This window comes from Sapajus apella, unplaced genomic scaffold (assembly GCF_009761245.1).
Source record: "Sapajus apella isolate SASKATOON/1434 unplaced genomic scaffold, GSC_monkey_1.0 scaffold79, whole genome shotgun sequence".
NCBI lineage: Eukaryota > Metazoa > Chordata > Mammalia > Primates > Cebidae > Sapajus > Sapajus apella.
The window spans coordinates 6026590-6051131 of record NW_022437019.1 but is presented as its reverse complement, the minus strand read 5'-3'; the positions used below and the strand labels follow the sequence as shown (position 1 = coordinate 6051131).

Sequence of the window (24542 nt, the reverse complement as noted above, 5' to 3'; positions counted from 1 at the left end):
GTACTCATTATCTATGGAATGAATAAAGGAAGGAATAATTCCTACCTTCAAAACAAGTCATAAGAATGTTATGGATGTAATCTACATTATACTTATGGAGACAAGCACATACAGGAAATAGATATATATATATACACGTATGGGATACATAGGAAAATATATATATAAATGGGATATATTATATAGGTATACACACACACACACACACACACACACACACACACACACACACATATATATGAGCAAATAAAAGAGCAAACTTTCATAAGGTCAATAAATGAACAAAACTTAATGATTGTATTATAGGTCAATGGAATGTCCTGACATGCTTCCTCAGTACTATTGTGTGTATAAAATAGCTTAATATTTTGGAAATCAGACTGCATTTTAAAATTCATTTGTACATATAGTATGACAGCATTTTAATTGTTTTTCTTTCCATCTAAAGGCTATTAGGCATTTTATGGCCTGTGTGTCCCAATTGATGCTTTATTAGAATTGAGGAATTATGTTCATAAGCTGTGTATTGATGATCAGTATCATGTTATTATCATGCTATAACCATGGTAAGCATCCCTGACACTAGCAATATGAATAGGGTATGATGTCCAGAGGAAGGTCCTTTCTTCTTAGAATTTTCTCAACAATTCAGATACCTGCCCCTAGGTAGCTACTATATGTTGTTATATAATGTGGTCCTAGAAGGTAGTTATTTTTAGATAATATTAAATAGCAAAGACCTAATTCAGCTTTTATTAATTTTATTGTAACATTTTTTTGAAAAAGCATGTAAATGCTAACTAAATAGCAGAAAAGCAGTAATTTTCTTTCACATTACCGCACAAAATTTAAGTAAAACATCAATAGGATAACTAATAAAAGAAACAAATATCCAGGTGCAAACTACTTTCTAGTTTGACAAATGCTCAGTGTGTTATGATATTAGATGATGAACACAGTATTTGGTGAATGCTCACTATATGGTGGATTCTGTGAAAGGTGCTATTCATTTATTGTGATCCCTTGTTTGTGGATGAGTAGACTGAAACTGAGAGAGTTGAGTAACTCATCCAAGGTTACACTTACAGTCAGCAGTGGAGCCAGGATTGTAATTAAGATGCACCTTCATTCAGCTTTAGGGTACTTGCCCTCTTATTTACAGTGCTGGTTTAATTTGACAGCAGCCTAAGGTCAGTCCAGGAGCTGCCTGCAGGAGCAAGACCAGATTCATAAGTATGCAACCTGTATAGTTCCACATAGAACTCCCAGCCATATCTACCCCTATTCTCACTGCATCGCCCCCCAACCTAGTTTAAGACTCTACTGTCACTGTTTTGATACTTTGAAATCGTTAATAACTTTGAATAAGCAAACTTGGACTTTCATTTTGCATTGGGCTTTGCAAATTAAATAACCGATTCTATTCAGTATAGAAATTTCACAGAATACTTTCACCTTGGTTATTTTTTATTGAATTATTTTCCTTTTGAAAAAGACACCCAAGCAGACTGAATTTTTCTCTATATATGGGTATGTATTAGTGATTTCTTCCTATAATCCCAATTCTAATCTACATGATTTCAAACTGACTCTACTAGGCATAGGCTCTTTGGTCAGTTCTTTGGGGGTCTTCTGTCCCTCTTAAGGTTGACCTATGGATTAACCACTTATTTTTCTCTTTTTCAGAAGGTTTATCACAGGGTTCTCTCCTTCTTCAGCTAATTTCCTCCCTCAGAGTGTGACTAAGGCTATTAATTCAATTATGTATTAAAAAGTAATAAAAAACTTACTGCAAAGGTTGTACACTGTCATCAAAAAACTCTTCAAAGACCAGTTGCAATTCGACCTTTTGATCAAAAGAAATGCACCAGCCTGATGCTGCACTTGCTCTTGCAGTTATTCCTGTTATATTATTTATTTCCTCTCTTTTTGGCCAGCTGGAGTTATAATATGCTTTGAGTCGCTAAAGGGGCTTGTAAGAAAGCAAGAGAAATGCATTTATGTCGTATGGAGGTTGCATGCTAATTACTAATCTGACAGGGTGTAATAACAATACAAAAGCATCAGTGAAGAGAAAAAATGAGCAGAATATGCAATTATTTTATGAAAGAGCTTCTTTCCTGGAGGGAGAAATCTGCACGTTTACCATCTGTAACAAAGGAGATGTTGAACTACATAAGTGAATTACCCCAGCTCTGAGTTCATGTGTATATGTAATGGGATGAACTTGAAATGACATTAAGTAATTTCATTATTGTCAAAAAATAAAGATCACCAAAAGGCATGACTAATATAGTAAACTCCAAAAATGGATTTTTAAAGTTTTTTCAAAGGGCTACAGTAATTTATATGAAAAATCAAATGTGATATAAAGTAATATACATTTTCCCAGATTTCAAAAATATATATTGCATAAAACTATCATTATTCTTTATAATGCATGTGAATGGAACATCTACAATATGCTGTAAGGAAAAGGAATCAGTCCATTAACACTGCAGCCTAAAAGTCAGAAGTTTCATTTCTCATAGCACATTTAGCCGTAGAGTTAAATAATCTGGAAAATGACTCTGGTTAATATTTAGAAAGAGTCTTCCTTTAAGTGACCATAGAACAAAAGGGTTTTCATGCCAGCCTCAAACATTACATTTAAGTGTTTATCTCGGTCTCTATAAGTCTCTTTCAAGGACTTTCCAAAAAAGAAAAAGAAAAGTAGTTACTCCTCCCCAAAAAGTTGCCATGTGAAATAGAGAATAGAAATATTACTTCAACATTACAATCTAATATTTCTGCATCCTTAAAAGTATAGATGTTTGTCTTTCTGTTTTTAACATTCAGGATGCTCAGTAATTGATATGGCTATATATTTACTATTTTAATGAGAATGAATGTGCTTTAAAGATATAGAGACAAAGACATGTATTAATCTCAACTGGTCTGTGAATTCTAACAATGAGTGGTATCACATCTCTGTTTTGTAGGTTCAGAACAACTCCACCTCTATCCTCTTAGCATTCCAATTGGTTCTGAGAATTAAATTTACAAAAATTAGATTAACAGGAGAAAAGCAAAATGTATGTTTTATATGGCATGGGAGGCCTCATTAAAAAAATGAAGATGTAAAGAAGCAGTTAGAATCTATTACTTATGTATAGTGAATAAGCCAAAGAGCAGTAAAAGTGAAGAAGCCGCTAAATTATATATGGAGAATTAAGAGTTATATTAGTGATGTCTGCATAGGATTCTCTCGGTTTCAACTTCTTGTCCTTGAGGATAAGGACATTGCCTCTTTCTAATACAGGAAGAGCATCTTTCACATGGGAATTTCTTGTTCTGCTTTTGAGAAACAGCACAAGGTCAACATGATCTTTTCACACCTGGCATTTTTCAAGTGTCTTTAACTTAGTCAATATGCAGGATTAGCACATTTTAACCCCTTCACCATCCACCTGGGGCGCTCAGACAGCTGCAGAGAACTGTTAAAGATCATGCCTTAGCTTGGGCTACATGCCAGAACAATGATTAGAAGGTTGGAAGACAAGCACGTTTAGGATAAAGAAATGCCTTAAATCACCTATGCTGTTGTTGCCTTTACTCTTTCTCTTTCTCCTGAGATTATTTCATGACTTCAAGTATGCGTTGCATACTTATTTAATGTTGTGATATTTTTTGTTTTATAAAATTTTAAAAAACCTGTGAAATATAAGTCAAACATTAATTTCATTTAGTAGCTATCTCTGAGTTCTAATGTGAACGACTTGTGTTGTGGCACCTCAGAGGAGTGTTCTTCCCTTCCAGACTGTCCATACAAGACATCAATTTATTACATTGGTACAAATGTAATTGTGGTTTTGGACTGTGAATTTTAAATCATTCACTAGGCTCATACATATCTTTCTTAATCAAAAGAGCAACCATTACAACTAACACATTTTTTGCCAGTGAGAAGTAAGTTTGTTTATTCCTGTAGTGTAAAAATCGTGCTTTGGGATTTGAGGAACTCTCGGAAAGCATTTTCTGCATCCTGCTGGTTGTGGAAGTGCTTTCCCTGCAAAAAGTTGGTGAGATACTTGAAGAAGTGGTAGTCAGTTGGCGAGAGGTCAGATGAATGTGGTGGATGAAGCAAAACTTTGTAACCCAATTTATTCAACTTTTGAAGCATTGGTTGTGCAACACGTGGTTGGGCATTGTGGAGAGGAATTGGGCCCTTTCCTTTGACCAATGCTGGCTGCAGGCATTGCAGTTTTCAGTGCACTTCATCAATTTGTTACACATATTTTTCAGATATAGTGGTTTCACTGGGACTCAGAAAGCAGTAGTGGATCTCACCAGCTGCAGATCACTGAACAGTGACCATAACCTTGTTTTTGTTTGTTTGTTTGTTTGTTTTTGTTTTTTTGTTTGTTTTGTTTTGTTTTGTTTTTTGGTGCAAGTTTGGATTTGGGACATGCTTTGGAGCCCCTTCTTTGTCTAACCACTGAACTGGTAATTGCCAGTGTCATATAAAATCCACTTTCATTGCACGTCACAATCTTTTTTTATATTTTATTTTTATTTGTTTGTTTTTTTGATGGAGCCTCACTCTGTCACCCAGGCTGGAGTGCAGTGGCACAATCTGGCTTACTGCAACCCCTGCCCCCTGGCTTCAAGCGATTCTCCTGCCTCAGCCTCCCGAGTAGCTAGGATTACAGATGCGCACCACCATGCCCAACTAATTTTTATATTTTTAGTAAAGACGGGCTTTTACCGTGTTTGTCAAGCTGGTCTTGAACACCTGACCTCATGAGCCACCCAGCTCTACCTCCCAAAGTGCTGGGATTACAGACATGAGCCACTGCACCCGGCCCTAGTTTTTTTTCTTTTGAGATAGTGTCTCCCTCTGTCACCCAGGCTGGAGTGCAGTGGCATGATCATGGCTCACAGCAACCTCCACCTCCTAAGTTCAAGCAATTCTCCTGTGTCAGCCTCCAGAGTAGCTGGAATGGACTATAAGTCCACATCACCATGCCTGGCTAATTTTTGTATTTTTAGTAGAGATGGAGTTTCACCTTATTGGTCAGCCTGGTCTCAAACTCCTGATCTCAGGTGATCCACCCACCTCGGCCTCCCAAAGTACTGGGATTACAGGCAAGAGCCACCCAACCCAGCCACACATGTCACAATCTGATTGAGAAATGGTTCATTGTTACATAGAATAAGAAAAGATGACACTTCAAAACAATGATTTCTTTGATTTTCGCTTAGCTCATGAGGCACCCAATTACCAAACTTTTTCACCTTTCCAGTTTGCTTCAAATTCCAAATGACCTAAATTGGTCTATGTTGAATTCTTCAGCAACTTCTTGTGTAGTTTTAAGAGGATCATCTCTGACCATTGCTCTCAATTGGTTGCCGTCAACTTCCAATGACCTGCTACTACGCTCCTCGTCTTCAAGGCTCTCTTCCTTTTCAAAACTTCTTGAACCACCGCTGTGCTATACATTCCTTAGCAGTTTCTTGACTAAATGTGTTGTTGATGTTGTGAGTTGTCTCCCTGCTTTACTACCCATTTTGAACTCAACTAAGAAAACACTGGCTGGGCGCTGTGGCTTGTGAGCATCATCTCAGCACCTAAGGAAGCCAAAGTGGGTGGATTATGAAGTCAGAAGATGGAGACTACCCTGTCCAACATGGTGAAACCCTGTCTCTACTAAAAATACAAACATTAACTGGGTGTGGTGGCACGCACCTATGGTCCCAGCTGCTTGGGAGGCTGAGGCAGGAGAATTGCTTCAACCAAGGAGGTGGAGGTTTCAGTGAGCTGAGATTGCACCACTGCGCTCTAGCCTGGCAACAGGCAACACTCCAGCTCAAAAAAATAAAAAATAAATAAAAAAAGGAAAATTGCTCAGATTTGCTTTTGGTCTAACATTATTTCTATAGTCTAAAATAAATAGAAACAGCAAGTAAAAAAAACATAGAGTCATCAGCAAAAAAAAATAAAGTGAGAAATGCACATTAAAATGATGTATAGCCTAACCACATTTATTTAAGAATGTGTTCCAATATCAAATGGCAAATTTCAACAGAGCAAAAACTGCAATTACTCTTGCACCAACCTGCACCATCTGCGTTTTCCACGGTAAATATTTCTGAGAAAAAAACAAAATTATCTAAAAATAATTTATAAAGCAGTTTTTAAATTGTTATGCCATCTTTGGGTATTAATTTTTCTTTGTGCTGATGTACGTCTTCTTCTAATTCCACAGTTTAATTCTTATTCTAGTATCGCTGTGCTATTCATAATTAGAAAAATTACTTAAATATATGTATTTAGTATGATTGCTCCATAACGTGGGAAAAAAAGCAGTATGTAGTATAGTTTACACAGCATGACATAAGTTTTATAGAAAGTACATGAAAACCTACCTAGAAATCCAGAGACATGTCTTATGTACAAAAAGATGTGAAGTAAACAGTGGTGCTTAATTTTATTAGTGTTATCTCCATCTGTAAACATTTGGAAGATTGGGATCCAATCTGCCCAACTAGATTTTTTAAGTGACTAGGATGGATCACTGTTTATTAAGCACACAGTATAAAAAAGACACATTTGTTGTCTGTTGATTTCATGCTCACAGAGTAAGCAAAAAGGAAATGCACCATCAGTCAGGTGAACAGTATTCCTCATATGTGAACCTTTTTGAGAACTGGATGAGTTTTCAGTCATGCCCTATTATGTTAGTCTCATATTTCTTTACTTTTTATTGAGTCTGGTTTCTTGAAAGTTTCATATGTATATATTTAAGGATAAACTCATTGATCTATTTTCCATTGATCTAGATTATTCAGCATCTTGGAAATAATGAAAGGAAGTAAGTGTGATTCTAATTTCAATATTCCTTTATTGATAAAACTTTACATTTAGTTCAGAGTCATTTTATTGATGACAATGGATATTTTAAGAAGATGTTCATGAATCATCCTCTAACCCAGTGATAAAGTGGGAAAAGGTGAAAATACAATGATTTCATTCCTTCTTTCCTTTGGCACCATTTCCCAATCCCCCTAGAATTTTCTTGCGCTAAGTAGAAAACGACACATAGGGTTTCACATAGATGAGGCATGATTTCTTTTCAGAATTTTTGAACATTTGAACTGTTCCATTCCCTAGAGTATTCACTGTGGCATCACTTTTAAGGCCCTAGCTGTCTCACATTGTGATGTTTCTTGCCCAAGCTCAAGTTTTGTACTACACCTTATTTTTCTCTGATCATCTTCATATGAATGTTTCAAGGCTGTTTATAATTACGTCAGTAATAAGGCTGAACACTATCACTTCTTCAGTCAAAAACTGTTTTTAAGCATCAAAAACACTTGATTTAAATCATGTAATAATATATTCCTTTTTAACAATAGAACTGCTTAAATATAAGAAATAGCTTTTTATGTAGTATAAGCCACATTTCTGGTTATCATATTCTATTACCATAACATGATTTTTGGTAAGAAATTACGTATTAAACATAATCAAAAGTCCACTACTGAGAGTGGTGACATAAAACAGTTTTATTCTTCTCACTATACTGCCACCTATTTTGGTGCAGGTGAAATTCATTAAGAGAATTAGAGAATTTTAACTGTCATGTCATAAGAGAGGCAAAACATTTTTTAGCTAATACCTGATTTCCTTAAAAATTTACTGTCTTTTAAAATATGGTGGTCTATCTCTGTAGATTATGACATGCATTCTGTAGACTCAGTGTATCTTCCCCTTCTCAAATTTGAGTAATGACAAAATGTTTTTGAATGAAACGCGAGGTATTTAATAAGGTATTTGTTGAGAACTGAGTATTAAAATACTCTAAAAGTCTTTAGAACTCTATTTAGACTTTTAGAAATAATGTAGTCAAAAGATTCTTTGCCTACATATAGTCATTTGCTTTCCAATGGAATCCCAGAGCAATGGTATTATTGTCCCTATTTCGCAAATGCAGATTTATCCAATGTATATGCTCATCTTACAACTGTGTGATTATTAATGAGCAACATAGTTGGTGATGCTTACTTTATTCATGGTACTTTTTTCAATGTAATGGAATAAAATGTTACTCCAAATAAAACTGATCACAGCTGAGTTTAATGTTTCTCTCATGAGATCTTCCCTTCTCTTTTTATCTTATCTATTCACTCTTAAAAAAAAAAAAAAAACTTTGCATATTCTGTACCCCACCTCAGGGCTCATCTCTACATCATACTTTTCCAGGTACATTGCCCACTTAAAATCTGTTCATTCTGTTATTCTGAGTTCATATTCTCAGGAGAAGAAAGTTGATAGTCCCAACTCATATTTTGGTGTGATGTCAGAACATAATGGCACTGGTCAATCTATGTGTTTTGTTGTTGCCTCTGAGTCATATTTTTTTCTGGTACAATCAGCTTAGATTGAATATAGAGGACCACGTGGCAAATGTTGCTACCTAAAAGTTACCCCCTTCACCAGGTAACTATGGGACGTTCGTGGATATCTGGAATAAACAATGGGAAAGAGTGGGTGAGGTGAGCAGATGATGGGTGCATATTTTCCTTGATATTTTTAATGACAAAACTTAGGAATATCGTATTTTAAAATGATAAACTGCATTAAAAGATATAGCACTGTTAGGAATCACAAATGGCGAATGCTTCATTCAGGGCTTAATTTTTATTTGATACTGAGAGCTCATACTGCCACTTAGATAAGCTCAGTACAGAAAACTTTCAAAATGGAATCTTTTGTAATCCTTGGCAATTCCCTGGGAGCATCTCTGGATGAGGATACTTGACTGTTACCTAAGCCTTCTTCCATCTCTACAATTTATATTCTTAGTTGCATTTCTTTAAGATTTTGTACTAGAGAGCACTTTAAAGTATAACCACAGCATTTTTGCTGTTCCAGTACAAACTTGACTTTTTTATATGAAGAGCAGAGATCGAGAAATGTAAGCAGTTTGTAAAAGGTCATCTAACCAAGAACAGCTATGAATTCAAATACCTGTATTATCAGATCAGTTAGTTTTCCTGAAACCACCCTCCTTCTATCCAAAGCTAAATTTAAAAATATTCTAAATACTATGGACACACTTACTATTCAGTGTGTATGGAAGCAAGGTGAACTGAATGAATACTATGATTTCTGAAGATATTTTATATATCAACTCTGGATAACTTTCAATATTGAGGAAATAGTAAGCTATATTATAATGAAAACTGAAACTTGTTTGAAATCTTTCTTTGATTCATAAGGAATTCCAGTGACACTTTTATGAACATCTTTGCTGCGTTCAGAGTGCTTGTTCTTCCACAGTTTATAAGTTGAAACCTAATCTCTGATGTGGCAGAATTAAGAGATAGGGCCTTTAGGAGGTAATGAGGTCATGAAGGCTCTGCCCTCATCAAGGAGATAGTGTCCTTATACAAGAGGATTGAGGGAGACCTTTTGCCCTTCTGCCATGTGTGTACATAGCTAGAAGGCACTGTCTAGGAGAAGCAGACCGTTACCAGACACTGAATCTGCTGGTGCCTTGAATTGGACTTTTCAGCCTTCAGAACCATGAACAGTAAGTTTCTATTGTTTGTAAATTACCTAGTTGAAGGTATTTTGCTCTAACAGCCCAAATGGACTAAGGCAAAAATTGGTACAAAGAAATGGGGTACTGTATTTGCTGTAAGAAATACCTTAAAATGTGGATTGGCCTTGGAACTAGTTAATTGGTAGAGGCTGGAAGTACATACTAGAAAAAGCCTACATCATCATGAATGGAGCATTAAGGGCAATTTGAGTGAGGGCTTAGAAGACAGCTATACAGCTATAGAAAAACTCTCAATCTTCTTAGAGATTACCTGAGTGGTCATGATCAGATGTTGGTAGGAATATGGATAGTGGAGACTATTCTGGTGAAGTTTCAGCTGGAACTGAGGCATATGTTATTGGAAACTGAAGGAAAGGCCATCCTTTTAATAAAGTGGCAAAGAATCTGAATGAATCGTGTTAGTGTTCTAGTGCTTTGTGGAAGGAGAAACTTAGGATTGATGAAATTGGATATTTAGCAGAATAAATATCTAAGCAAGAGGTTGAGAAGTTGAGGGTATGGCATGGCTTCTCTTGACTTTTTATATTAAAATGTAAGAAGAGAGAACAAACTAAAGATGGAATGTATAATCAGAAGAGAAGCAGTATTTAAGATTTGAAAAATTCTTAGCCTGACCATGTTGTAAAGTCTGGAGAAGGAAATTTCAGAGAGAACACCAAGGATGTGGCCAAGCAAACCTTGCAAGCAACTCTTGAATAAGAGATTTGTATGAATAGGAGGAACCTAGGTGCTGCTACTTCAGACAAAGAAAGAATAACCCTGGGCCAGGCATAGTGGCTCAAACCTTTAATCCCAGCACTTTGATGGGTTAAGGTAGACAGATCACCTGAGGCCAAGAGTTCATGACTAGCCTGGCCAACATGGTAAAACCCTGTCACTACTAAAAATACAAAAAATTAGCCAGGTATGGTGGCTCATGCCTATGGTCCCAGCTACTCCTTTCCCATCGCAGGCTCAGGATGCCAGGGTCTTCAGGGGCAGAGTGATTTGAAAGCTCTACCCGAGCTGTGACTCAAGTAGGCAGAAGTGAACCTCCAGCTGTTCCTCCAGAGGGCACAGATAATATACCTGGATAGTGTTTGAAAGGTGCTATTTCTGCTGCAATGCCGAGTCTGCAAGCTCTAGGCACGTGGTTATCTCCACTTAGATTTCAAAGACTGCTCTAGAGAGCCTTGAAGCTTGAGAATAATCTCTGACTTGTCTCACCTTCCAAACACACTGGGGTGGTAGATGGGCCCTAAAGGCTCCAGGATGCCATGGCCCCATGGCTTTGCTGGGACCAGCTCATGCTACCATATTGGATACTGCAGGTCTAAACTCTCACATCTAATCATTTTCTGAGGCAAATGAGTAGGCAGCTCTGATACTTGGAAGTCGTACTCCTGAATCTCTGCCAGGCAGGAATTGCACACTGGTAGCTCTCCTGGTCTCTTGTCTTTGGAATATCCTTCCCTCCACAGCTCTCCTGGGCCTATAGTTTGTTCTGTTGGTTTTGGACTTTCCTGAGACCAGGTACCTCTTGCTTTCTTACGATTTCTCACTTTTGAAATGGGAATGTCTATGTCTGCGTCACCATTGTATTTTGGAAGCACATAACTTGCTCTATTACCCAAGCTCATAACTGGGAAGAAATTTTGCTTCAGAATGAATCACAACCTTGAGTTTCACTCATATCTTAGATGATATTTAGATGAGCCTTTGGACTTAGACTTTAAAGTTGATGCTGGAATAGGCAAGACTTTTGGAGTATTTGAATGAAATAAATGTATTTTGTAAATGAGAAGGACATTAACTTTAGGGATTTGGGGACAGAATGCTGTGATTTGAATGCTGTTACCCTAAAATTTACAGATTAACACTAAATCCTCAAGTGATAGTATTAACAAATGAAGCTTTTAGGAGATGATTAGGATAGGCGGGCTCTTCCCTCCTGAATGTGATTTCTTCCCTAATAAAAGAGGTTTGAGGGAGACCTTTTACCCTCCTGCAATGTGAAGACACAGCTAGAAGGTGCTGTTTAGAGCAATTGACTTTCACCAAACACTAAATCTGCTAGTGGCTTGATCTTGGAGTTACCAGTCTCCAGAGCTGTAAGTAATAAATTTCTATTTTTTTGTAAATTATCCAGTCTAAGGAATTTTTTTATAGAACCCAAAAGAGTCTAAGACAATCTTTGAATGCAGAAAATTGGATTCAGTCTATGCATGACCCAGAAGAAGTTTTGGTTTTCAGTGAATACTTAAGTTTTCTTACCTGTCGTTCATCCGTTTTGCATACAAGTAAAGTGCAGAAACTTCCATTTGTATAGCCTCTGTGTATCTGTTCAACTAGCTGGTTCTTAAGGATCACATAGGGAACAAAATGAAAGAATAGACAAATGTGTTCCATCAGCTGTGCAAGCTTTCACTTTCCTGATTCTGGAATCTCCAGTAGGTTTCATGGGTTCCTGGAAAAGTTCTTGGCCACATCTAGGTCAGTAAATTGCTTCAGTAAGTTACACCCTTGTTTGTTGACTTTGTATTTTTATGTTTCAAACACAAGAGGTATATTAATTTTTAAAATTGTTAGTGGCCGGGTGCAGTGGTTCACGCCTGTAATCCCAACACTTTGGGAGGTCAAGGTGGGCAGATCACCTGAGGTTGGGAGTTGGAGACCTGACCAACATGGAGAAGCCCTGTCTCTACTAAAAATACAAAATTAGCCAGGCATGGTGGCACATGCCTATAATCCCAACTACCTAGGAGGCTGAGGCAGGAGAATCACTTGAACCCAGGAGGCAGAGGTTGTGGTGAGCTGAGATCTCGCCATTGCACTCCAATCTGGGCAACAAGAGTGAAAATATGTCTCAACAACAACAAAAAACTGTACTAGCACAGTCCAAAAGTAATATAATGTGGGTCCCAAATGCGCTTTTCATTTTTTTTCTAGTAGCCACATTACAAAAATAAATCTAATTAAATTAAAGATGAAGATAATTTTTAAATCTATTTTATTTGCCTAGTGTTCAAAAATGTTTTTATTTCAAATAAAATCAATATGACGTAATTAATGAGATATTTTCTATTTCTTTCCTTCATACCAAGTCATTGAAATCCAATGTGTATTTTATTCCTACAAAAGCACTCAGCTTGAACTTGCCCTATTTCACATTCCCAAATACCACAAGTGGCTCATGGCTACCATATTGGATACTACAGGTCTAAACTCTCACTTCTAATCATTTTCAGAGGCAAAGAAGTAGGCATGATTTTGCTATGACCAATTAATATCTTGTAGAAAAACTTTACAATTATCATTTTCATATACTGTAGTATTATATGTTAAGATATATGGAAAATTTTATTTAAATGCATATTGCTAAATATGATAGAAAATGAAAAAAATTAATTACAGGGACTAAAGCAAGTGGAGGTATATTCATAAGATAATACTAAATTATCCAAATGTTATTATAAACAAACCTGAGTATATAAATAGAGCCTTTATATTATTAATTGAAAAAAGATGGCATCTGCATTTTCCATAGTATTTATGAGAATCAAACAAAAATAATATTAACTGAAAATAATTTATAAAGCAGTTTTTTTAAATTGTAATTCCATCTGTGAGTATTAATTTTTTGTGTGCTGACATATGTCTTATTCTAATTCCACATATGTCTAATTCTTATCCTAGTATTGCTGTACTATTCATAATTTGAAAAATTAACTAAATGTGTGCATTTACTCTAATAACCCCTTAGGTGAAAAAAATAAAAGCAGTATGCAGGATAGTTTATATAACATGATCTAAGATTTATAAAAAGTGTATGTAAACCTGCATAAAGAAATCCAGAAATAACATGTATCATGTTATTACCAACTGTTTTCTCTTGGTATTAGAATTGGAAGGCCAGAAAAGAAATAACACTATTTTTCTTATTATGCATAATACTTTTTTTGGTGAGAAATTTATGGATGGTTTTTACATTTTTGTTTTCATATCTTTCTAATTAAATAAAAAATCTAAAAGGAAAGCTATCTAAAGTAGAAAATTATTTGTGTCTTTATTAACTTATGTTATCATACATGTATTTTGTTGCTCTGTCCTATGTTTCCAAGGCTATCAAAAATTCAAGAAGATGCTATAAGTGTTCTAGACTATTTAGATAGTCCAAATAGGGGAAACTGAAAACATTTATTGACACAAGGCACTAAATAATGTAATAACCACATAACATTTTCATTTCTGACAAGCTTCTGAAGATCTAGGAACCACTAAAATCACAGTTAAAATAATAATGATTCAGTATTTGATTGTGTTCAACCAGGGTAGATTCACTCTCCCTCTCAGAGACTAAAAAGCTCTTGATTTTTTGGAGAGGCATGGTTTATGCGTGTTTAAAATTATTGTGACTATGTGACTATTATTTTCATCTATTGATAAAGAATATGTTCATGATGGATTTTTTGGTCTTTAAAAACTAATTTTAGTGACCAAGGGTGAGTTTAAAAATTAAAAATTAAACTCTTTAAGAGGACAGGTGTTGACAGGATTGGAGGGAATAACCAGCTGTAATATAAAAGAGTATGGAAACCCAGGAAAATAAACATCACAGGAGCATTCAACTGTCTTTTCTCCTAAGTATCTGCTAATCTAAGTAAACTGGGCTTTGAGGTTTGTTGCTGTGCTGGGCAGAGGGAGGAAAGTCAAAGTCAGTGCCTGACATCTGGGGCCGAGAACTCTGTGGGAAACCAAGCCCCCATTAACTAGGAACCACAAAATACCACACCCTCAGGAAGAGAGGAAGTAATCATGACTCCCATGGTCAGAAATGGGGGTGAAGGTGGAGGAAAAGTCTCCGTTTACCATCTAGAGAAGAAGAAAAAGGAAAAGAAGTAAACAAAGCAATCCTGGGATGGGGCTGTGGGCTGTAAATCACTATAACTTCTTTGTCTTTTACTCCGAATGAATTAGTGGCCCTTATCGGGCTTGAGGCAGAAAAGTAATAGGATCTGAATTTTAAGTTCTAGAAGTATCCTCTGGGCTGCTGTATGGGAGACAGTCTATAGGAGGAAGGATGGATGCAAGGAGGCCAGTTAGTTCGCTGGTGCAGTAACTTATCAAGAGGGTGTTCAGACCACAGTGACAAGTAGAAGTGATGAAAAGAGGTCATGCCTAGACATTTTTCACAGGTACAACAGTTTGGGTTTTCTGACTATGAATAAGGGATGTGAGCAAAAGTAGTCTTTTGCTAATCAGAAAATCCAAAAGTCAACTACTTTCACCAAAGTAGTTGAAAACACACCCATCAATCGAGCAGTTTCACTCAAAAGTATATTTGTTAGAGCTATTTCTACTTATGTCAGCAAGAAGATCTGTACAAGAATATACTATTATACAGTATTTATTATTGTTCATTTTGTTCCTATTATCCAGTGAATAAACAAAATGCAGTATTTTAAAATCATGTAATACTATTCAACAATTAAAGTGAAATTGATCTATGTCCATTAACATAACTAATCTCAAAAATAAAGTTGAGTGAAAAAAATTAATAGGTACAGTATAACACACTTTATGTAAAAAAATAAAATCCATAATTTAATATTATACATTGAGTAGAAATATATAAATTTTTGGAAACATACAAAAATTTGAATTAGGACATGAACAGCTTCATGGAAGTGATAATCATTTGACAAAGAAGAAAATCAAGATGAGTACCTTGGCATTTGTTATAATCTGCACTTCTCTATATTTTCTTAAATTCATTACATTTATCAAAGTCTTGGAGGAAAAAGCTGTTTAAAAGAGAATTCTAACCAATAAAATTGCAAGTCACTTGATGGCATGGATATAATTTTATATAGTTTCTGAGCTTGTAGCTACTCAAATTATGTTCAACAATTTTGGCAAAATTCATTGGGAACCTACTGTGTTCTGAGAGTGCTCAAAGAACAGGATTCTGACCCCAAGAAACACAATTAGGTTACGTTTCTTGTTTTTCTTAAAATCGATACATTCCTAAAATGAGATAAGTGAAAGTGTAGGCAAAGTATGGGAGATGTGTGTATTTATTCTGATTGGGAGCAATTTTTGATGGGGGACAAAGTGTATGTAATAATTTAGAAATGTATTAAGTTGTTAGAATAAAAACAGGGGTTGCCAATTCCACAGAATCATAAAACGAAAGCCATATTTCAAGTGAGTAAATTACGTAAGTAAAGGAGCAAAACCCTTTAAAACTGAATCTCAAACCTAAAAAAAGTGTATTTGGTATTTTTTTCCAAAAACTAGTTGAGTTGCAGCACCTGAATTTTATATGTCATTCTTAAGCTTTAAAATTGTGGATGTTAAGCCTATCTTAATTAAACATGACATGAAATGTTAAATAACATATGTATGAATATTTTAGGTGTGAAAACATTTTGAAAGCTCTGCTATGCCACATAAATCTAAGGTACCCAGTTTTATAAACATAGATATATGAATTTAAGAATAATAATAAAAGCTATCTAATGCTCACTTACTTAGGGTCATGCATAATAGAAATTAAAATATTAAACTACCTCTGTGTATTACATTATTAAATTATTTCTTCAGCCCTAAGAGGTTGTAAGTACTAACATGAATGCTGCATTACAGATAATTAGCATGACGTTTAGACAGAATAAATGAATAGCTCAGTTAGCAAGTGGTTCTCTGAAGTTCTATAACCCAGCTACTAGAACCTCTGCAGTTACTGGGTAGGGTAACTGTGGTCCTTTCTGTGGTCCTTTCTGTGGATGGCAGTATAACCTTGGGGTTAAAATTTTAAATTTGTAATCAGGGGGATCTAGGTTCAAACCCTAGCTCATTTAATTAGCATCTGAATTACCTCAAAGGTGTTAAATTCTCAAGTCTTATGTTTCTTATTTATGAAATTATTGATTATAGTAACTACAATAGACATGTTGTATGTTGTAAGAATAGTGTGAGAATTAAGGTAATGCCTAGGTTTAAAATAGTCCCTAGTGTCTAGTAAACGTGTTCAATTTGTTATTATATATTTTTAAATATTAAGTAGATAGGAAGTTAATGGTCAGTCTCAGGTTAACAAATTAATTGAATAACAGTTAACACACAAGAACAAATTAGGAAACTTCCCATAATCTCATATTATTCTGTCATAAATAGTTTTGTCATCATTTGGGATGAAGTACATTCTTAAAACATTCAACATGTTAAGAGTTGTAGTCAAAATCTAAGTACTAGTAATATTCTAGTATTAAGCATAGATTAAATTTTGATTGTTATAACTGTCTTTTGTGAGTATTGAGAAATGATCATATTAGCATTTTTGTTTATGTGTACAATATCATTCATGGTATTCTATTTGAAGCCCAACATATTAGAGTGTGAAAACTGATGATTTAATTTTTATGTAATTAGTTAACTTTTTTTCTTCCTTGTATTATCTTACTTACCTTATCTAATCTTAAAACCTCACATTTTTTTGAGATACTTCATGAAAATTCACAGAATTTGTTTTCCAATGGTCCATATTTAATACACAATGAAGAAAATAGCATATTTGTAAGCCACATTATTCTCATATTTTATTGGATCAAAAATAAATCTTATTTTACTGATGCTTATCACCATGTGCAAAAATAATTTTGCAAAGTATTGTATTTCTATTGGTGTCCTTTCTCATATTCATGTGATAAAATATTGATTTCCAGATATCCTTTCACAAATCCCTAAAACAATATCCAGCTTACCCTTGAAATGCACATGATCTCTATTTCTCTCTTTTTCTTTAATGCCTTCACCTATCCATTAAGTACACACATAATAGGCCTCAATTGTATTTTCTATATCAATTTCTCTTTCACTGTATCTTAAAGGAATTCTCTATGAAACTAGACTACATATTAATTTCTATCTTCTTTAAAAGGTCACAAATTTGAAAAAACTACAATCTACTCACTTTTACTCAAATACATAATCAGCGTAGTCTAAAATCACCATTGTCTCTTGTAAAGCACTCCTGTTCAAATTAAAAGCTAAACTTTTCATAAGTTCAAGCAACAGTGTGCACTTCTATGTATTTAATTCACTTTTCACTAAAAACCTCTCATATAAGCAAACAGGCCACGTCATGACCTGATTCTGAAAGTAAAATCTTAATTCCCCTTGGAAGAAATTATCTCATGAAGACGAAACATGAAAGAATGAAAGTAACCAAGCTAAAAGAGTATTGAATGTATATTAACTGATAGTTACCTAATCTTTCATTAATTCCTTAGTGTTCAAGCCCTCACCACTATCCTCTTTTAAAGTAAAATGCCTGAAAAACAAACGATAAAAACACATTGTATTTATAATAGAAGAATTCTATCAAAATGTTCATGATATTAAAAAGTACCATTAGGGAGAAAATGTAACACAATAGATGGAAATATGGACTCTGACATTTAACAGACATACATAAGCATACATCTACTAATTTAATAGGTCTCTTGTATCCCAATCTAATCTAATTCAAGATCCAAATCTAGTGTTTTCTTATCCATGAAGCTCTCATACAGAACATTACAGACCACCTTCTTCCCCAAAGTATTTCTTAATTCATTTTTATTTCATACATAATATTCATCTCTATAGTATATATAATTATATAAGTATAATTTAACTTTAGCATTCCCATCTAGACTATGAGCAACTTGATGAAAATAGGGTGATATTCCCCACAGTGGTGCCTGGCATAGTGTCTTGCACAAAGTTTGTAGTCGATAAATACTTCCTTTCCACATTGCTAAAAACAGCTATTTAGGCTCAAGATAGAAGATTAAAATTTTGATCTCATAAGAGGAGCAGAAAAAAATGTTAAGTTTTGAATCGAAAAAAATCTCAACATTTGTTTTCATGATTGCTAAAAACAGTATTTAGATCACATTAAAAAATAAGCAAGTTTACCAAAAAAGCAAATAAATAGAACAGAGGAAGGAGAAGAAGATGAATTTTACTTAAGAGCTACATTAATCAACATAGGAGTGGTTATTTGATATAGATCCAATAATCCTGTGTATTTAGTTTTAAGACCCAATCTATTTCAACCCAAGACTTAAGATTTATAAGTTATCTTTCTTTTGTTTCCAGTTAGAAAGAAAAAAAGAAGTGCTATCTTCAGGCAGAGAATCATACAATTTTAAAAATGGCCTAGCATTTTCAAATTATTTATACCTTACCTACTTATATTGCTTGTGCCAGATGTACAGATTTTACATCTGAATAACAAAGAAAACCATGTGTCCTTGTCTGTAAAGCTGAAATTTTACTTCAGCAGTAGGAAATTGAGAACATTAGTGACTACTCCAAATGTATCTTGCACATTTCAAATAAATTCACAAGCTAGAACTTTCCATTCTCCCTCCTGCCCAAGGATTTGTACATCCTACTTCTTCAGCCTGGATGCTTCTTCCTTACTCAGTCCACAATACTTACCTACCTTTTGCCTCAGCAAGTTTTATTTGTTTTTCAGCTCCCTTTAAATCCTACTTTATCAGGGGGAGAAAAAAAAAAAAAAAAAAAAAAAAACCTTCCTCAATTGGCTCTACTCCTAGGCCAACTTCATTTATTATGTACTCTCCTAGTGATTACTTCTGATTTGGAATTCTTATCTGTTGTTAAATATGGGGTCATTGTGTGATAATTTGATTTATTCCTTGCATCCTGTATTAGACTGAAAACTAGGGAGGTGATGATGAGTCACAGATATTTTTATTCACAGTGTCAGATACACAGTAAGGCAGGTACCCTTATTGAATAATAAACAAATTATTTACTTGAAAATATCAATTCATTTTTAAAGTACTGTGCAACCTCTTCACTTCAATGTGGCATGAATATCAATTATTTTGGGGATCAAATTATATTAATAGAATTTTTAAAAATTATCTACAGCAATGATTTATTAAATGCATTTGGTCTTTTTTTTCACTTACCTCAGATTATGTTATACTCTTCACAAACTACCTATTATCAGATGAATGCATTTATTTTTTTTGAGATGGAGTCTCACTCTGTCACACAGGCTGGAGTGCAGTGGCACGATCTCAGCTCACTGTATCCTCTGCCTCCTGGGTTCAAGCAATTCACCTGCTTCAGCCTCCCAAATAGCTGGGATTACAGGCACACACCACCACACCAAGCTAATTTTTCTATTTTTAGTAGAGATGGGGTTTCGCCATGTTGGCCAGGATGGTCTTGAACTGCTGGCCTCAAGTGATCCAACCATCTCAGCCTCCAGAAGTGCTGAGACTATAGGCATGAGCCACTGTACCGGGCCCAAATTAATGTATTCTTATTTCTTCTACTCTTCTCAAAACCATCTATATTTTTGCCCAAAGCTACCGATAGACCTTTCTCTCCCACTATTTTTAACATTGATTTTATCGAGGCCAGTCTCTTTAGGAGTTAAGAGCTTGTGGACACTATCCCTGCTTCAAGTGGTCACTGAAAATACTCCATCCCCTCAACATCCCCTCTTCCTCATTCAGCCAGGTTCTGCTTATTGTTAAACATTCAACTGCCATCCCTCCTTCCTGCTGACTCTCCCACACTCTGTCCATTCCCTTCAACTCCCAATTGCTGTTGTACTTTTATCCTGTTCCACGCAATTTAGAACTTGCTCATAAGATGTCTTGTATTATTAATGGATATTTTAGACATTCTATATCGCATCCCCCAACTAAAACACAAGCTTGCAGTCAGGAATTGTACAAAAACACTTCTGTATCCCAAGGCAGTTCCAAATATATCATGGCCAGGGTCCAAATCTCCATTAGGGCCAATCACTATTCACCTATGAAGTCTTTCTTGGTTTCAAATACATTTGTGAAACCTTCATCCTCTGTCAGTATCTGGCACATGCCTGTATTATGGTCATTTTAGCCCTTTGTGTTGTCATATTTTTCTGCTTTTTTTTTTTTTTTTTGAGAGGGACACTCACCCTTGCCACCCAGGCTGGACTGCAGTGGCATGATCTCAGCTCACTGCAACCTTTGCTTCCTGAGTTCAAGCAATTCTCCTGACTCTGCCTCCTGAGTGGCTGGGACTAGAGGCGCATGCCACCATGCCCAGCTAACTTTTGTACTTTTAGTAGAGATGGGATTTCACCACAATGGCCAGGCTGGCTTTGAACTCCTGAGCACAGGTGATCCACCTGCCTCGACCTCCCAGAGTTCTGGGATTACACGCCTGGCCTTTTTCTGCTTTGCTTTTGTCTCCCCACTAGAAGCAGAGCCTGGTGAGGTAAAGGATTATGTATCTTATCACTACTATACCCTTCACACAATGCCTAGTGGAGGATGGGGACTCACTATGTATTTGCTAAATGAATAAGTCAATAATTTTGGTCTCCTTTCATTTATACAGACATCAGATATTTTTCCTTTATGAGAAGATTCAGAAAATCTGGATAAACTTTGAAAAAATCATCTGCTTAGATCTTTAAAACATAGGTAAAACCAAGTAAAAATTTTTATTGACATTTTGTTCCGTGCAGAATGTAACATAGTGGCTAAATAGACTAATCAAACATGTTTATGAATTCGATTCTGCATGACCTTGAGGAAGTTTCATAACCTTCCTAAGTCTCAGTGACCTCATAAAAAGTGAGAATTGACAGACTACCTCACAGTATTTTTGTAACAATTAAGTAGTGTAATGCATGTAGAGCTCCTGGCAAATTGACTAGCACAGAATTAGCCTTCAGATCATTTTAATCAATTATTCTTTATTAAGGCAATTTAATAGGAGAAAAGACTAAATGTTATTTCTTGTGCTTCAGGGATGTATTCCAGATGAATAGACATTTAAAAATATACAAAGTATAAACACAGACAAGTAGAATACCTTCGATTACACAGCTACAGAAATCTGACCACCTTGAAATACTGCGTCAGAGTTAGCAAACTTCCTCTGTAAGGCCAAATAGTAAATGTCTCAGGCTTTGTGAACTATGTGATTTCTGCCACAACTACTGAATTCTGTCACCATAGCGTAAAGGTAACCACAGACAACACATAAACAGATGAGCATAGTTATGTCCCAATAAAACATTTACAAAAACAGGTATTGAGCTAGATTTGCTAATTATTCTACTATGTAGATACACTTTCTCTCACAAGATAATTCTACCATAAGTAATAATTCTATATTTGTGTATTTGTGCAATGATGCCAAAACTTAAATGAACAGAAATGTTTAAAAGGTAATTTTTAAAAACATTAATGTATATTTTAATCCAAAGCCGTTTGAATACAGTACATGAAATTCGTAACCTCAATTGTGAATTAGCTATTTACCAATGCAAGGTTTAAGTTGTTTAGTGGCCGTGAGTAAATTAAGTTTGTCGTCACTTTTCACCCTGGTGTAGTATCTTCCAAATAGTAAATGCTCAATTCACATTATACCTTAAAGTAAATACTAAGAAAAACCTCCCATGTTACTAGACACAATTTTGCTCATGTATCTTTCAAATCAACTAGAGACATTATCAATTAATGCAAAGATTCTGGGCTTGTAATCCAAACAAGCTTACCTCGCTGCTCCAGATGCTCATCTTGCTGGCTGTGTGTCTCTAGGCAAGTTCTGTCACAGAGCAGAAATAATAATATTTGTCCTAAAGCAGTGGTTGTCAGCCAGGGAGCAGTTTTGCCCCCAGGGCACATTTGCAATGTATGAAGACATTTTCTATTATTATTATGATTATTATTATTATTTTGAGACAGAGTCTTGCCCTGTTACCCAGGCCAGAGTGCAAATGTGCAATCTTAGCTCACTGCGATCTCTGACTCCTAGGCTCAAGGGATCCTCCCACCTCTGCCTCCCAAGTAGCTGGGACTACAGATGTGTGCCACCATGCCCAGCTAATTCTTGTATTTTTTGTAGAGATGGGCTTTTGTCATTTTGCCAAGGCTGGTCTTCAACTCCTGGCCTCAAGTGATCCTTCTGTCTCAGCCTCCCAAATTGCTAGGATTACAGGTGTGAACCATCGTACTCTGTCTTATTTTCACCATTTGGGATGAGAGATGTTACTGGGTTCTAATGAGTAGAGGCCAGATTGTGCTCAATATCCTACAATACCCAGGACAATCCCTACCCTGAAAGAATTATCCAGCCCAAAATGTCAATAGTTCCAAGTTGGACAAACTCTGCCCCGAGGTTTCTGTGAGGATTAACTCACATAGTGTTCTAAAGGTTTAGCAGAATATTGGGCTCAATAAATCTTAACTGTTAACTGTTAATAAGACTGATTTCTATTGACTGGTAGAAAATCTTTATGCAAATTTCCAGTGAACACAAACATGCCTAAAAATAAATGAACCATCCATTCTTTGGGCTTGATGTCTGTTAAAGCATTAATTTATATTAAATAATAAAATTAATGCTAATCATGTATGTATTGACATCTAGAGTCCATATGCTCTTTGTGAGCCTTGAAAGGTTTTGAATGATACATGCCTATTCTGGCATTGCCATGGTAAATGTTTTATCTTGTTGTTAATATCCGACTTATTTAAAATTCATGTGGGAAATTTGAAAGTTCTATTTCCTATCTTGGAAAATCAATGACAGCTTAATCAATGCTGCTAAAACAAGCCCCAGTTCTTATGTAGTAGAAGAGTAAACAAACTAGAGAATTAAAAGTGACAGAATCTTCACATCAAGGACAGAGAGCATATTTCTATCTCGTTCTTCTATGTTTGCAGCCTGAAAGGTTCCATCTGCTCGCCTCTTCCCTGAGGGAATTGAAGCACCTTGAAACGGATAAGAAAACTTGAAGATTACAACAATGTTTCATATCATTAGGCTCAAATTAAGTAAATAACAGAATACTAAGCTGATGACACTTCCTGGGTTTGCACTAATCACAATTTACTATCTCCGTCCTTGTCATCAAAACCTTTTTCCCTAGCAACATCCCTGCTGCTGCTTCTGTTCCCATCCTCTGGGTGCAGCTGAAACAGGAGGCAGTCAAAAGGAAAAACAGAAATATCTCCAAGATGATACTTACAAAAAGCAACAACGACAAAGTATAAACATACACACATGTCGCAGTTTATGTTCTTAGTCAAATGCAAGTATCAGCAATGGCCTACTATCAGTAAGTTAAAATGGTTGGGGTTGTGCCAGTCTCCCATTACATGAGGATATGCAGACTCATGCTAATATGTATCAGTTGGTAGTAAATGAGTGAGTGAGTCAGGAGTGATGAGTGAAGTCTAAGGGAAATTGGACTGTTCCTGTGCCATCCAAAAGGGTAATGGACATTCAATTCTGCTTATTTTTGGTCACTGCAGATGAGTGCACTGTGGTTAAGTCTTCTAATTTTTTTCCAAGACAGAAATCTGGAAAGGTTGACATAATTCCATCAAGGAATGGGATTGAAATAAATATACAAACAATTTAAAAGTAGAGTATAATGGTACAACCACTCTGGAAAACTGGCAGTTTCTAATAAAGTTAAATGTAAAAAAAAAAATTGTCCCTACCATAGGACAATTCTGTTTCTAGATACTTACCTTAGCTACATGGAAACATGTGTCTATGAAAAAGATTTATATAAAAAATTCACAGCAGCTGTGAATTTTTTTTTTATAGTAGCCCCAAACCGGAAACAACTATCACTTATCTTCCAGCCATTATTCATGTGGCATGCTTCCTCACGCTTTGATTACTCTCCTTTGAATATATTTCCATTCGTCTGCTTTCCATTCATAATGTAAGATTTTCAGTGTTGTTAGAAAATACAAAGCACAGTGAAGCTGGTCCCTGACTTATATTACTTTCCATATTTTCACAGATTTAGTCAAAGAAAATGCTAGGTACTTTGTTAGTTACACGTTTCATTGATTTATATATATATATATTTTTTTTTTTTTTTTTTTTTTTTTTTTT

At 35.4% G+C, this 24542-nt stretch overlaps 2 long non-coding RNA genes across 2 annotated transcripts in view; one reads left to right on the top strand and one right to left on the bottom strand.

Annotated features, from left to right (window-relative positions):
* Positions 1 to 24542, top strand: part of LOC116533085 — a 706275-nt gene that overhangs the window by 159125 nt on the left and 522608 nt on the right. The gene's annotated exons all lie outside the window — the stretch shown is intronic.
* Positions 992 to 20502, bottom strand: LOC116533087. The gene is made up of 4 exons (XR_004261080.1): positions 20443 to 20502; positions 17862 to 17925; positions 1791 to 1972; positions 992 to 1207 (listed from the first exon to the last, which is right to left on the bottom strand). It is a non-coding gene; the product is annotated as an uncharacterized LOC116533087 (long non-coding RNA).